This window comes from Macaca nemestrina, chromosome 5 (genome assembly GCF_043159975.1).
Source record: "Macaca nemestrina isolate mMacNem1 chromosome 5, mMacNem.hap1, whole genome shotgun sequence".
Taxonomy (NCBI): domain Eukaryota; kingdom Metazoa; phylum Chordata; class Mammalia; order Primates; family Cercopithecidae; genus Macaca; species Macaca nemestrina.
This window is the reverse complement of record NC_092129.1, coordinates 177497452-177508866: the sequence shown is the minus strand read 5'-3', so window position 1 is coordinate 177508866 and position 11415 is coordinate 177497452. Positions and strand designations below refer to the sequence as shown.

The 11415-nt window shown below is 46.9% G+C and overlaps 1 long non-coding RNA gene across 1 annotated transcript in view; it reads right to left on the bottom strand.

The window, feature by feature from the left end:
- LOC105487372 (uncharacterized) overlaps positions 1-11116 on the bottom strand; it is a 29574-nt gene extending 18458 nt beyond the window's left edge. Inside the window, exon 1 of the long non-coding RNA XR_011624070.1 lies at positions 11049-11116. This is a non-coding gene — a long non-coding RNA (uncharacterized lncRNA). The remainder of the gene's footprint in view (positions 1-11048) is intronic.
- Positions 11117-11415: the final 299 nt, after the last annotated feature.

Sequence of the window (11415 nt, the reverse complement as noted above, 5' to 3'; positions counted from 1 at the left end):
GAGCCAGGAGACTGGCAAGATTAAGCAGAGGCCTCATGAGTGATCTGGCAAACCCCACTGCACTTCAAAACAGATCCCTAGATTCTGGGCTTCACCTCATTTAAAAAGGACATTGTGTATACTGTTTCAAGTACATAAAATAATGAGGAGATGAGAAAGAGGAAAGAAAAATAGTTTTCAAAAGCTATCCTTTAATTTCCTCAGAAGCACAGCTCTCAGTGTCTACAAAGGGCTTAATCTGCACTTGGTCGGTGGACAGAGTAATCCATGTGCTTGGCCCAGTGTCCTACTCTGTGAACATTCTAACTGCATGAGCACACTGGGCAGCTGCCTGGGACCGGGGGCTGGCACTGTAGCCATGGCCTTGTGGCTAGTCCCTCCGTGTGACCAAGCATTAAGTGGATTAAGCGGCTCCAAGTAACACGGAAGGCACTCTTCCTCTTTTGCAGAACAAGGCTCTCATTTTCAGCTTTAAGCCACTTTATTTCCACTTCTAAGAGTCAGGACTGTTGTTCTGGATCTCAGTGAGACAGCACCCAGCACACCCAGTGGAGTCAGAGAACTCTCAGTCTCTTGCTGATAGCCTGAAAAAAATAGGGACCATGGAGGAAGGAAGGCCAGGCTGCACCCATGGGTCAGAGGACTGGGAATTCCCAGGCGTCACTTGGCCTTTGACATCTGTTCATCTTTAGAGGCCAGGATTCCAGCAGTTGGCCCATGATGACACAGACAGGGCTAGGGTAGGAGCCATGCATTAGAGCCAGAGGACTTCTCCTGAACCTCATTCTCCAACAGCCGCAACTCTTTCCTTAACACATGACAAAATGAATGCAGGTAGTTTGAATTCTGCTTACTCAACCTCTGTTGAGTGAATGAGCAGCGAAACGCCTAAGGGGGGCAAAACTGAGCAGTAGTCCCAGATAAAACACACATGGAGTGACTATGCGGTGGCCCATGCTTTGCCAACCAGCAAGCATAACCACTTTATGCCACGAGTATGGAGTCTGTTTGGGATGGGCTGAAGGCTTCCGGGTCCTTCAGAAATGTGCAAAGGACCTCTCTCTCCATGGTGAGTGGACAGGCTCCAGGAGATCCCAAAGGTCATAGATTCCAGAAGTGAGGTCTAAAATTCCCCTGGGGCGCAAGACACAGAGAAAACAAATGTATTCTAGGGACCCCCAAGACCAGGCCCATGGCGGGGGGTGGAAGGCTTCCAGGGAGCTATCAGAGTGTGGCACTTCCATCCTGGAGTCAAGCTGTCCACAAACAAATGCAAGAATGCAGAAAGGGGCTGGAGGCCAGAACAGCAAAGAGGCAGGCCAAGGGTCAGGGAAGGGCAACTGTGAAATAACGAGGTGATTTATACAATTTACTGTATATTTCAAGGTAGCTAGAAGAGAAGAATTGCAATGTTCTCAACACAAAGGAAAAATGTTTGAGATGATGGATATCCCAATTACGCTGCTTTGATCATTGCATATTGTATAGAGGCATCAAAATACCATATATACCTCCAAAATATATACAACTGTTACATATCAATAAAAACTTTAAAATAGAACTTTAAAAACTAACCTCATGATTTAACACTGGAGCGAAGAAAAAAGGCTAGTTTATATCTGTTCTGTAAGATTCATTCATTCATTCAATCACTCATTCTCTGAGTTTGTACAAAAAGTTCAAGTTCCAAATCTACATACCTACTGTGGAGGAAAAGGGCTCCTCGGGAGCCAAGGAAACACAGTCGGTCATTGTATTCTAAGCTGTGACTTCTAGTCACGGCAACGTACTTTTCATTGACTGATGAGAATAAACATTCAAATGGACATTTAGAAAACTTTCTGCCGGGTGCGGTGACTCACACCTGTAATCCCAGCACTTTGGGAGGCCAAGGAGGGCGGATCATATGAGGTCAGGAGTTTGAGACCAGCCTGACCAACATGATGAAACCCCATCTCTACTAAAATACAAAAAATTTGCTGGGCATGGTGGCGGCAGGCATCTGTAATCGCAGCTACTTGGGAGGCTGAGGCGGGAGAATCACTTGAACCCAGGAGGCGGAGGTTGCAGTGAGCCAAGATCGCGCCACTGCACTCCAGCCTGGGAGACAGAGGAAAACTTTCTCTCAAAAAATATTAAAATTTAAATTTAAAAAACTGTTCCTGGTCCTCTTGTTGTTGGGTAAGAAACCCAGTCTCATCGGAAGATGCTCCTCTTCTGACCTCCATGCTTCGAAGGTCCCCCTTCAGAGCTGGCCCAGTGTCAGCCGTGGAATTCTTGCTGGGTTCAGTGTTTCCTTTGTCTCTCGGACCAGTCTTCAGGTTGTGACAAGTGGGTGAATTTTCCCTAAATTTTCATGTAACACAAAAGGAACTTCTGTGCTAAGGAACTTTGTGCGGGGTGTGGTTTCTTGCTTGTGGCTTGGGTCCTGTCACTTATGTTCCTCTGCTGAGCTTTGCTGGAGGAAGGATTGAGAACACCTGCTACAGCCACAAGCCTAGAGGAGGTGTGGGCGAGCAGAGCTGCCCCGGGGCCCCACTCAGGACACCTGAGTGCCAACACCGGACCTGCTACCGATAGGCTCTTGTGCCTCATTCCCATCACCGTGGGGAAATACAAAAGGGCAAGGGGTAGGGGCAGACCTTAGTCTAGATCAGGATTTCTCAAACTTGGAACTACTGATATCCTGAGACAGAAGATTCTTTGTTGCGGGGATTGTCCTGTGCATTTGTAGGATGTTTAGCAACATCCGTGGCCTCTACTCTCCTACAGTTGTGAGAATCAAAAATGCCTGCAGACATTGCTACACGTCCCCGAAATGGGGCATCCAGCCCCAAGTTGAGACTCCTGGTGTAGACCTGCGATGTGTAATCCAGAAGCCACATGTAGTCATTAACCATGTGACTAGTGCAAATTGAGATGTGCTTTAAGTATAAATGTACACTGGATTTCAAACATTAAATAAAGAACAAAAAAGAATATAAAGTAACCCATGAATATTAATATATTACATTTTATATTATTTATATTTTATATCGATTATTTGTTATAATGATACTATTTTTATACATCAAGTAGATTAAAATATATCATAAGAATTTATTTCATCTCATCTCTTTTTTTTACTTTTTATAATGTGGCCACTTAAAACAATTGAAATAACACATATGGTCCCATTGTGGCCACATTAGATTTCTACTGGCCAGCGTGGGACTAGACTCAGGCTAAGATCCTCCCCATTCAGGTTAAGGTCCTCCCCATTCAGGCTAAGGTCCTTCCCATTCAGGCTAAGGTCCTCCCCGCTCAGGTAGTCCCAATTCTCTGTGAATGAGTTACTACTGCAGGAATAATAAATCATTTTCCAGCACTATCTGCAGGTAGCTGAGGCATAACAGAGTGTGGACACAGAATCCCATCAGAAAATTTCCAAGGTGTGTTTGAAACTCTCTCTCTTCCATACTAAACTAAGCAAAACCTGCAGCATCAGCGTTTAGAGGCAACACCCTTCTCCATCCCACAGAGGAAGCAGCCCTAACTGTCAACATCCTGTTCTGGCAAGCCCATGGATGCAACAGGCCCTGGAAAACCCCATGCAGAGGCCTGGGGAAGCCAGCCTCACTGTGGAAACTTTCCACTCCCAGCTACCCATAAGTAAGAGAGCCTGGGACCTGCACTTCTCTGTAGCCAGGAGAGCCAGCTCCTCATGGGAACTGTGGAGTGCTTCATGATTTACTATCTTTCCACACACATCACCTTTCTTCATTCCTACAACGGTCATGCAGCTGTGAACTAAGTATATGTGACCAGTAGAAATTTTGCTCCAGAAACGTTTATTTCTCCTTCTCCTTCTTCTCCTTCTCCTTCTCCTTCTTCTTTTTTGATGGAGTTTTGCTCTTGTTGACCTGGCTGGAGTGCAATGGCATGATCTTGGCTCACTGCAACCTCCACCTCCCGGGTTCAAGCGATTCTCCTGCCTCAGCCTCCCCAGTAGCTGGGATTACAGGCACCCGCCACCATGCCTGGCTAATTTTTGTATTTTGAGTAGAGATGGGGTTTCACCATGTTGGCCAGGCTGGTCTCAAACTCCTGACTTCAGCCGATCTGCCCACCTTGGCCTCCCAAAGTGCTGGGATTATTGCCAGTGGGCCACTGGCCCACTGTGCCTGGCCCATTTCTTCATTTTGATCAAATTAAATGAACTCTAAGCCCAGATGCCATGAGAGTGGTCAGAAATTCAATCTCAGCCCTTTCTCCACTGTCCCGTCTCATCCCAGCTCCTGCAGTTAGTTGTTCCAGAGGCAAAAGTCTAGGGTTGTGAGCAAAGGAGAACATGCATGGTGGCTTCTCTGGTTTTCCTCCCTGGTCATCCTTACTAGATCATTGTCTTGGCCCACCTGGTACCGCAAAGAGCTCTGTGTGCTGCTCACAGGATGCACCACCCCTTGCCAGGTTTGGCCACCTCTGGGAGCTGTGACTGTGACAATCCAGGACTCAAGTTCCTAGTGACCCCCCCTGAATTTTCAACCCACCGACTCTCCCCTAGCCTTGGGAAAGCAACCTGTCTCATCTCTGCTGGGCAGCTAACTCTCCTTGAAAACAAAACCAAACCAAATGCACCAGCCTCAATGGTCTTGTCCTCACATACACTTCATCCTTAGGCACGAGCTAGCGTGATCTCCTGAATGACTTTAAGCTTTCAAAATAAAATCCATGAGGGAAAATCTGCTTAACACCTACAGCACAAACCTCCTAGCAAGATGAGGAGCTCGAAGGCCGGGAGGCTTTCTGGGAATGGAGGCATAAAAAACGACAACAGACAAAAGACAACTTAAGATCTCTATAAACGATGCTTTTTTTCACCAATGGAGAAACCAGGACTTTGCAAGGTCAAATGACCTGCTCAGGATTACAGTTCTGTTAAGAGTCAGAGGAGGGACTCAAACCCAGGACCCCTGACTCCATCTAAACATATCATGAGCAGCTCCTATTCCATGCTCCACCCTGAAATCACTGAAGAGCATGGAAAGGTATCTGTCTGCTCTGCTTCACCGTAAGTTGATGACTTAGGGAGATCCCCAGCCCTCAATTCTAGTCCTAGAAACTCCTTCCTCAGAGGAAATGTTCTGTTCCCCACAACCAAGTTAGGGCACACTTCTCTGACTCCCTGGAGCATAGCTGGACCTTGCTGGAACATTTCAACAAGACCTTGTTAAAGAGGTGATATTAACACATTACTAAACTAGATATTCTGATTTACAAGAAATGTTTCTCTCTCAACAATCTACAAAAATGTTTCTGTTTTCTTTTAAAAAACAAAGTATTCAGAGAAACCCACAGGAGTTTCAGGGGTTCTGCAAAGAGGTAATTCCAACTGCACTGTTTTCAACCGGGTGGTTCTGGATAGAGGAGTTCATTGGGAAAGCCGGTTTAGAGGAGGTGTGAAATGTAGGGTTATCTTAACAGATGGAGTGCTTCTCAGCCAGGATAACTAAAGGGCTGATCAAAGTACTCTATCATAAAATTATAAAAGGAGCCCTAAAGTTAGAAAGCATCCTGGACATACTAGTAGGCCCAACTGGGGGACTCTGCAGGAATCGTCACGTAGAGTGTGAAGTTTATTAGAGCACCAGAAACAAAGAGCTGGGACTTGATGTCCCCACAGGAGATGAGAATCACAAGACCTAATATAACTTCTAGAAAATGTGTTTGGCAAAGGTTTCTGTTGAACTTTAAAGAAGAAATGCTCTACTCTACTCAATAAGCTTACCACATGCTGCACAGCTAATGGTAGAACTGGAAGGATCTACCTATTAAAAAAAAAAAAGCATGACTTATAAGACATGAGAGAATATAAAACACACACACAAACAAAAATCAAGTAATTGTAACTCCTTAGAACACTAGATGCTTGTTGAAAATGACAGCAACAAAAGTTGAGTTTCACAAACACGAAGTTGAACCAAAAAATCCCGACACAAGAGTACACATTCAATGATTCCATGAATATAAAGTTAAAAACCAACAAGACCAGCTGTGAATAATCAGTATGGCAGTTCTTCAAAAAATTAAAAATGGAATTGTCATATAATCCAGCAATTCCACTTCTGGGTATATTCCCAAAAGAATGTAAAGCAGGGCATCAAAGACATCTTTATACACCCGTGTGCAAAACAGCATTATGTACAACAGCTGAAGGACGGAGGCAACTCAAGCGTCCATCAACAGACGAATGAGTAAACAAAATGTGGTGTATCCACACAATGAAATATATTCAGCCTTAAAAAGGAAGGAGATTCTGATACACGCTGCAGCATGGATAAACCTTGTGAACATCAAGCTCAGCGAAATAAGCCAGACACACAAGCACGAATGCTTTATGATTCCACTTGCATTGAAGTACTCCTAGAGGAGTACTATCCATAGGGACAGAAGGTAGAACAATGGTTGCCAAAGGCTGGGAGCAGGGGAAATGGGGAGTTGTTTAAGGTGTATGGAGTTTCAGTTTTGCAAAATAAAGAGTTCTGGAGATGGATGGTGTTGAGGGTTGCACAACAATGTGAACATGCTTAATGTCACTGAACTGTATACTTTGAAATGGTTAAGATGGTAAATTTTATGTTGTGTGTATTTTACCACAATTAATTTTTTTTTTTTTAACCAAAGGGAGGAAATACAGGCAAACTAAGCTATGGAACCTGGGAGCTGGTCGTGTTCTATAGTTTAATGGGAGTGCTGGTTACGTAAGCCTTTTTAGTTTTTGAACTTTTATCAAACCAAATATTTAGAATTTTGCCAATTTTCTCAATGCATGTTATGGTTTAATTAAAAGTTTTTTAGTTTATAGGAACAAAAATTAAAACCTACCTATATAAGAAAGGCCACAAGGATGAAAGAGAATCTAAATTCTAGAATGATATGCTATCCTATTAACTTTTGCTCACATTTTGTCCCATAATAGCTTCTGGAGCTCCCAAGTTTAAAAGCAACTCTGATTTTTGTTTTTATTGCCACTCTGGTTAATGAGCAAGAACAACCACCCCCAAAAGAGTCCATTTTTGTTTTTAAAAAGCTTTCTCTTAGGAGTCCCTCCCACAAGGCTGCTCAGCACAGTCCAAGCTCAGTCAAGCACTTCGAGTACAAAACAACTTGAGTGCGTGGAGATCTCACTGTGTGAGCTTTGTCGGGATTAGGTAAATCACAGGTGCACCCTTACCTGAACCAGCCAGCAGCTTACTCATTAATCAAGTGCTTAAGAAACTGTTGCTCCAAGTTCCCCTCTCAGCCTGGCAGACTGGTGTCTTTGGACTGGTTCCCAGTTTGGGGCCCCCTCGGCTCCCCTTTTCCACTCTTTGCCAAAACTTCTCCTGCAGGTCCTGTCTTATTCTCTTCTCTGCTGGATTCCCCATGCGGAGTTGGCCTCTCAGGTTTCTCCTCCCTGTGTTTCTGCAGCTTTCTCTGACTCCTGCCTGCCAGGCTGCTCTCAAGGCTCAGGTTGTGATCTGAACCAGTTTCTCCACAAGGAGCCCCAGGTCTGTCCTCTCTGAATCATCGTCATTCTTTGTAAAGCTTTTCTTTCTACTTGGATCCTATATCCCTTCCCGCACCTGCCCACGGTCCAAATGCAGCACAGAGCTCACCAAAACCAGCTCTGCATGTCATTCCCATCTGCTCAAGCCTTAAAAATAATAATACTGACTTCTGTACAATAGAATAAGCCCTGCATCCAAACAATCTAATGCTCACAACATCTTCATTTTACCAGAGAGGAAACTGAGGCTTGGAGAAGTAACTTGCCTGTGAGCCTATAAAAGTGGCAAAGCTGACCAGGTGTGGTGGCTCACGCTTGTCATCTCAGTACTTTGGGAGGCCAGGGTGGGAGGATTGCTTGAGCCCACAAGTTGGAGACCAGTTTGGGCAACAAAGTGAGATGCCTCTACAAATAATTTTTTTAAAATTAGCTGGGTGTGGCAATGTGCCTATGGTCCCAGCTACGCAGAAGGCTGAGGTGGGAGAATCACTTCAGCTCAGGCAGTTCCGGCTGCATTGAGCCGTGATCACGCCACTGCACTCCAGCCTGGTTGACAGAGCAACACCCGATCTCAAAAAAAAAGGAGGTGGGGGGTAAAGCCAAGATGCAAAGGTTGCCTGGATTTGGTGTGCTGCCTATTGCACGGGGTAGGGTATATTCAAAGCCTGGTCTACCTTCTGCTGAGCTGAAGTCCTACTGCTGGGTGCCATTTTCCCCAGGACACCATGGCATTCAAATCCTGCTGGCTTCCTCCAGCCACTGTTAGAAGAACATTAACAGCAAATCGTGGAATGTCAGGGATTCAAATAACTCTTTAGAGGCCCTCTGATTACATCCTTTTGTTTTAAACATCACATATAAGCCCAGGGCCCTCTGTTTACTTTTGATTTTACCCAAATAGAACCAACTAGGGAGCAGATGTGTGCAGCTCAGCAGGAATCCAGCTTTGGGGAAATACTAATGTCTCCAGACTTGGGACTGGCTTTGTGTGAAATGCTTGGTTAGGGGAAAGGGGCTCCCTGCTGAACAACACCAGGAAAACATCTCCCAAAGGCACCTGTGGCATCTTTAAGCTGTGGGTTGCAGGGGTGCCCATAAAACAAACTCTCAAGGTAGAAAATACGCATATTATTTCAGACTCAGCTCTGTCCCCTTGAGGAAACCAGCACGAACAGCCAGCTTTATCCTCTCCTGACAATCCCTTACAATGTGGGAGCAGGGCCCCAGGGTTCCCACAGGGCCTGAAGAGGACATGCCCAGGGCTCCAATAGCCTTAGAGAGCTGCTCACACAATCTGGGGCTGTGTGAGCACCATCAGGCTTATGGAGAGAGACTAGGCCAAAAGTTCAGGCCAGTTCTGTTGAAAGAGAGAATACTTTTTTGAAAAAATTGTATTTCTTCAGAATTTGCTCAGGATTATCAGAAAAGAGAGAAGGAAAAACAAAACCTTTCGTCCTCTAAAGTTGAGCAGGGAAAGGATGGGGAAAGATTTGTTTCCTAATGACAGCCTTTTGTAACTGAAGATCTAAATAAGGAAAAAAAAAAAAAAAAAGAAAGAAACTTCTTTTCCATTTCTACAAGCAGTGGCCAGCCAGGAAAAGGACTTCTTGTCTAACCCTTCTCTGAAAATGAGGCTTATTCAGTCAGATTTCAACCCAACCTTCTCCACTTTCTGCCTCCATCAGCCTTCCGGGGACAGAATTTAGCAGTGGTCTGCCACCCCGAGCCGCCGCTCCCACAGGAACTGCCTCATTAAGCTCTGTGACCAGTAACTCCCAACTTAGGAAAAGCTCAAGAAGGACCATTTTGCACTCTGCTTTGCGCTGTCTTTTTTTCCAAGAACCCTCACTATATAAAACGTTCTAAACTTGGGAACACTAACTTCTGCACTGTTTCCCGCCGAGCCACAGAGCTCACACTAGCATCACGCTCTCCCTTTGCCAGATCTGAGCTCGCTGGAGGAGAATTCAAGTTCCTCTTTCAGCTTCTTTCCTTCACTTCTGGAGACAAGCTTCCCAGCTACCAAAACAGAATATTTCCCAGGTTTTCCTCCCACACCTATGAACTTTGTTCCTTGATTAAATCCTAGTTTCCCCTCTAAACAGAACTGGACTATGTCCAACCAATTTCTTCAGCTTCTGCAAACATTAACTCAGCAGATGTTTTTTTCAAGAGGTTTGTGTTCGGCTTTTGAGTTGGTTCCGGAGGCTGCCAGTGGGAAAGTCTGAGGGGCCTATCAGCAGCATTTTACCCCATCCCCCGCATCCCCTCTGGCCAGCCGGGCAGGAAAAGGAAACCTGTTTGCGTGCACCAGCCTGCTGACAGGCCTTTGCCATGCGCTGTGCTTTCCTCTGTAGACACAGAGGGACTGAGAGGGAGGAAAGATGAGCAACTCCTTCCCAAGCTGTAGGGTACATGGCTCCAAGAAACGCTCCTGGTCTGGAGTGAATGTAGGACCGTTTTCCTCTCACAGCCAGCCACATAAAGCTGCCTGTCTTCGGACATCTTTCCCCGACGCTTGAGCAGGCTGCAGGGAAAGGGGCCCGCTTGCCCTGAGGAAGGAAACTCTCCGCAGACTCTCCAGGAAGGCAGGCCTGGGGCGCCCGTTCCCCGGGGAGCCTGGAAACTCACAAGGCAGGAGCCATTAGAGGGCAGCACGTGCCTGTCTCATAACACTGAGCAGGCTCGGTCTGGTCGTTTTTTTTTTTTTTTTTCTTTTCTTCCAATTACAGGGTGTTTCAAAAAGCAAAAGTACTGTGGCTCCAGTGTCAGCAGAAAAACAAGTTAGAAAGACAGGCGGGGGAGGGGGGAGTCCCTCCAACTCCAAAGCTGTGACACTGCTCTTGGGAAAGTCAGGCTGCAGCCCTTGCGCGTGCTAGGAAGATATGTGGAGGTCCCAACACATGCTGTCCCCTTAGAGCCCCCGGGGCCCAGCACCGGACCCAGCGCCTAGAGCCGGTTCGCAGAGAGCGCGCTCGGGAGGCTTGGGCGCCATGCCCTTTGGGTCACTTAGCTCTTCAGCCTCCTGGAACGCTAGGACAAAGGAGCGCCTTGGTGCTGGCAGAAGCCTGGGGCACGGCTGGGTTTTACAAGGAAGGACGAAATCCGATCCCAGCAATCGGGATAGATCACCGTCGCCCGTCTCTGAGGTGACCCAATTCAGGGACCAGCCGCTTGGCCCTGAACACACGTGTGTCACAACCCCAGCTCGTACCCCGGCTTTGCCAGAGAGGTAAGAACGTGGCATCCCTCCCTGGGGCCAACGCGAGCGCCACTTGGGCGGCCCTTGCCAGGGCCGCTCTGCATTTCAAAGGGTCCCTGGGGCATCCAGGATTGGCCTCTGCCCCTCCTCCCACCGCACCATCTCTTCTTCCCACCGCACATCTCTTCCTGATTCACCAAGGGGTTCCACCCCAAGGAAGAGCTCTGGCGTGCTGGAAAAAGCCTGGGGCAGCACAGTGGGCCTCCCCTCGGTCTGGGTCACCAGAGGCAGGGAGGGAGGGGGCTTGTGTAGTCTTACTATTCATTCCTCCGTGCAAGCTCCTCCGGACAGCCCTGAATTCATGACGCCATCTCATTGGAAGACCTTTGCCCCTCAAGGACCTGGGCAGATTAAAGCATCTAGCAGAGGTAACAGGTGACCAAACCCCAGCCCTGAGGTCTCACTACCTGCTCACAAGCCCAGAGCTGGGGTGGTGGGGTTCTCACTGCCTTCTCCCCACCCTGCTTCTCATTGCATTTCCTCTCCCCAACCCCGGCCTCGGAACCCAAGGAGGCGAGTCGTTAGCGGGTCCCTTCTCGCTGCTGTTGTCCAATCTGTCACCGTGCCTGACGTTTCTTTAGGGAGTGATTACTGTTCGTTGCACACCATTCAGAAACATTTCATT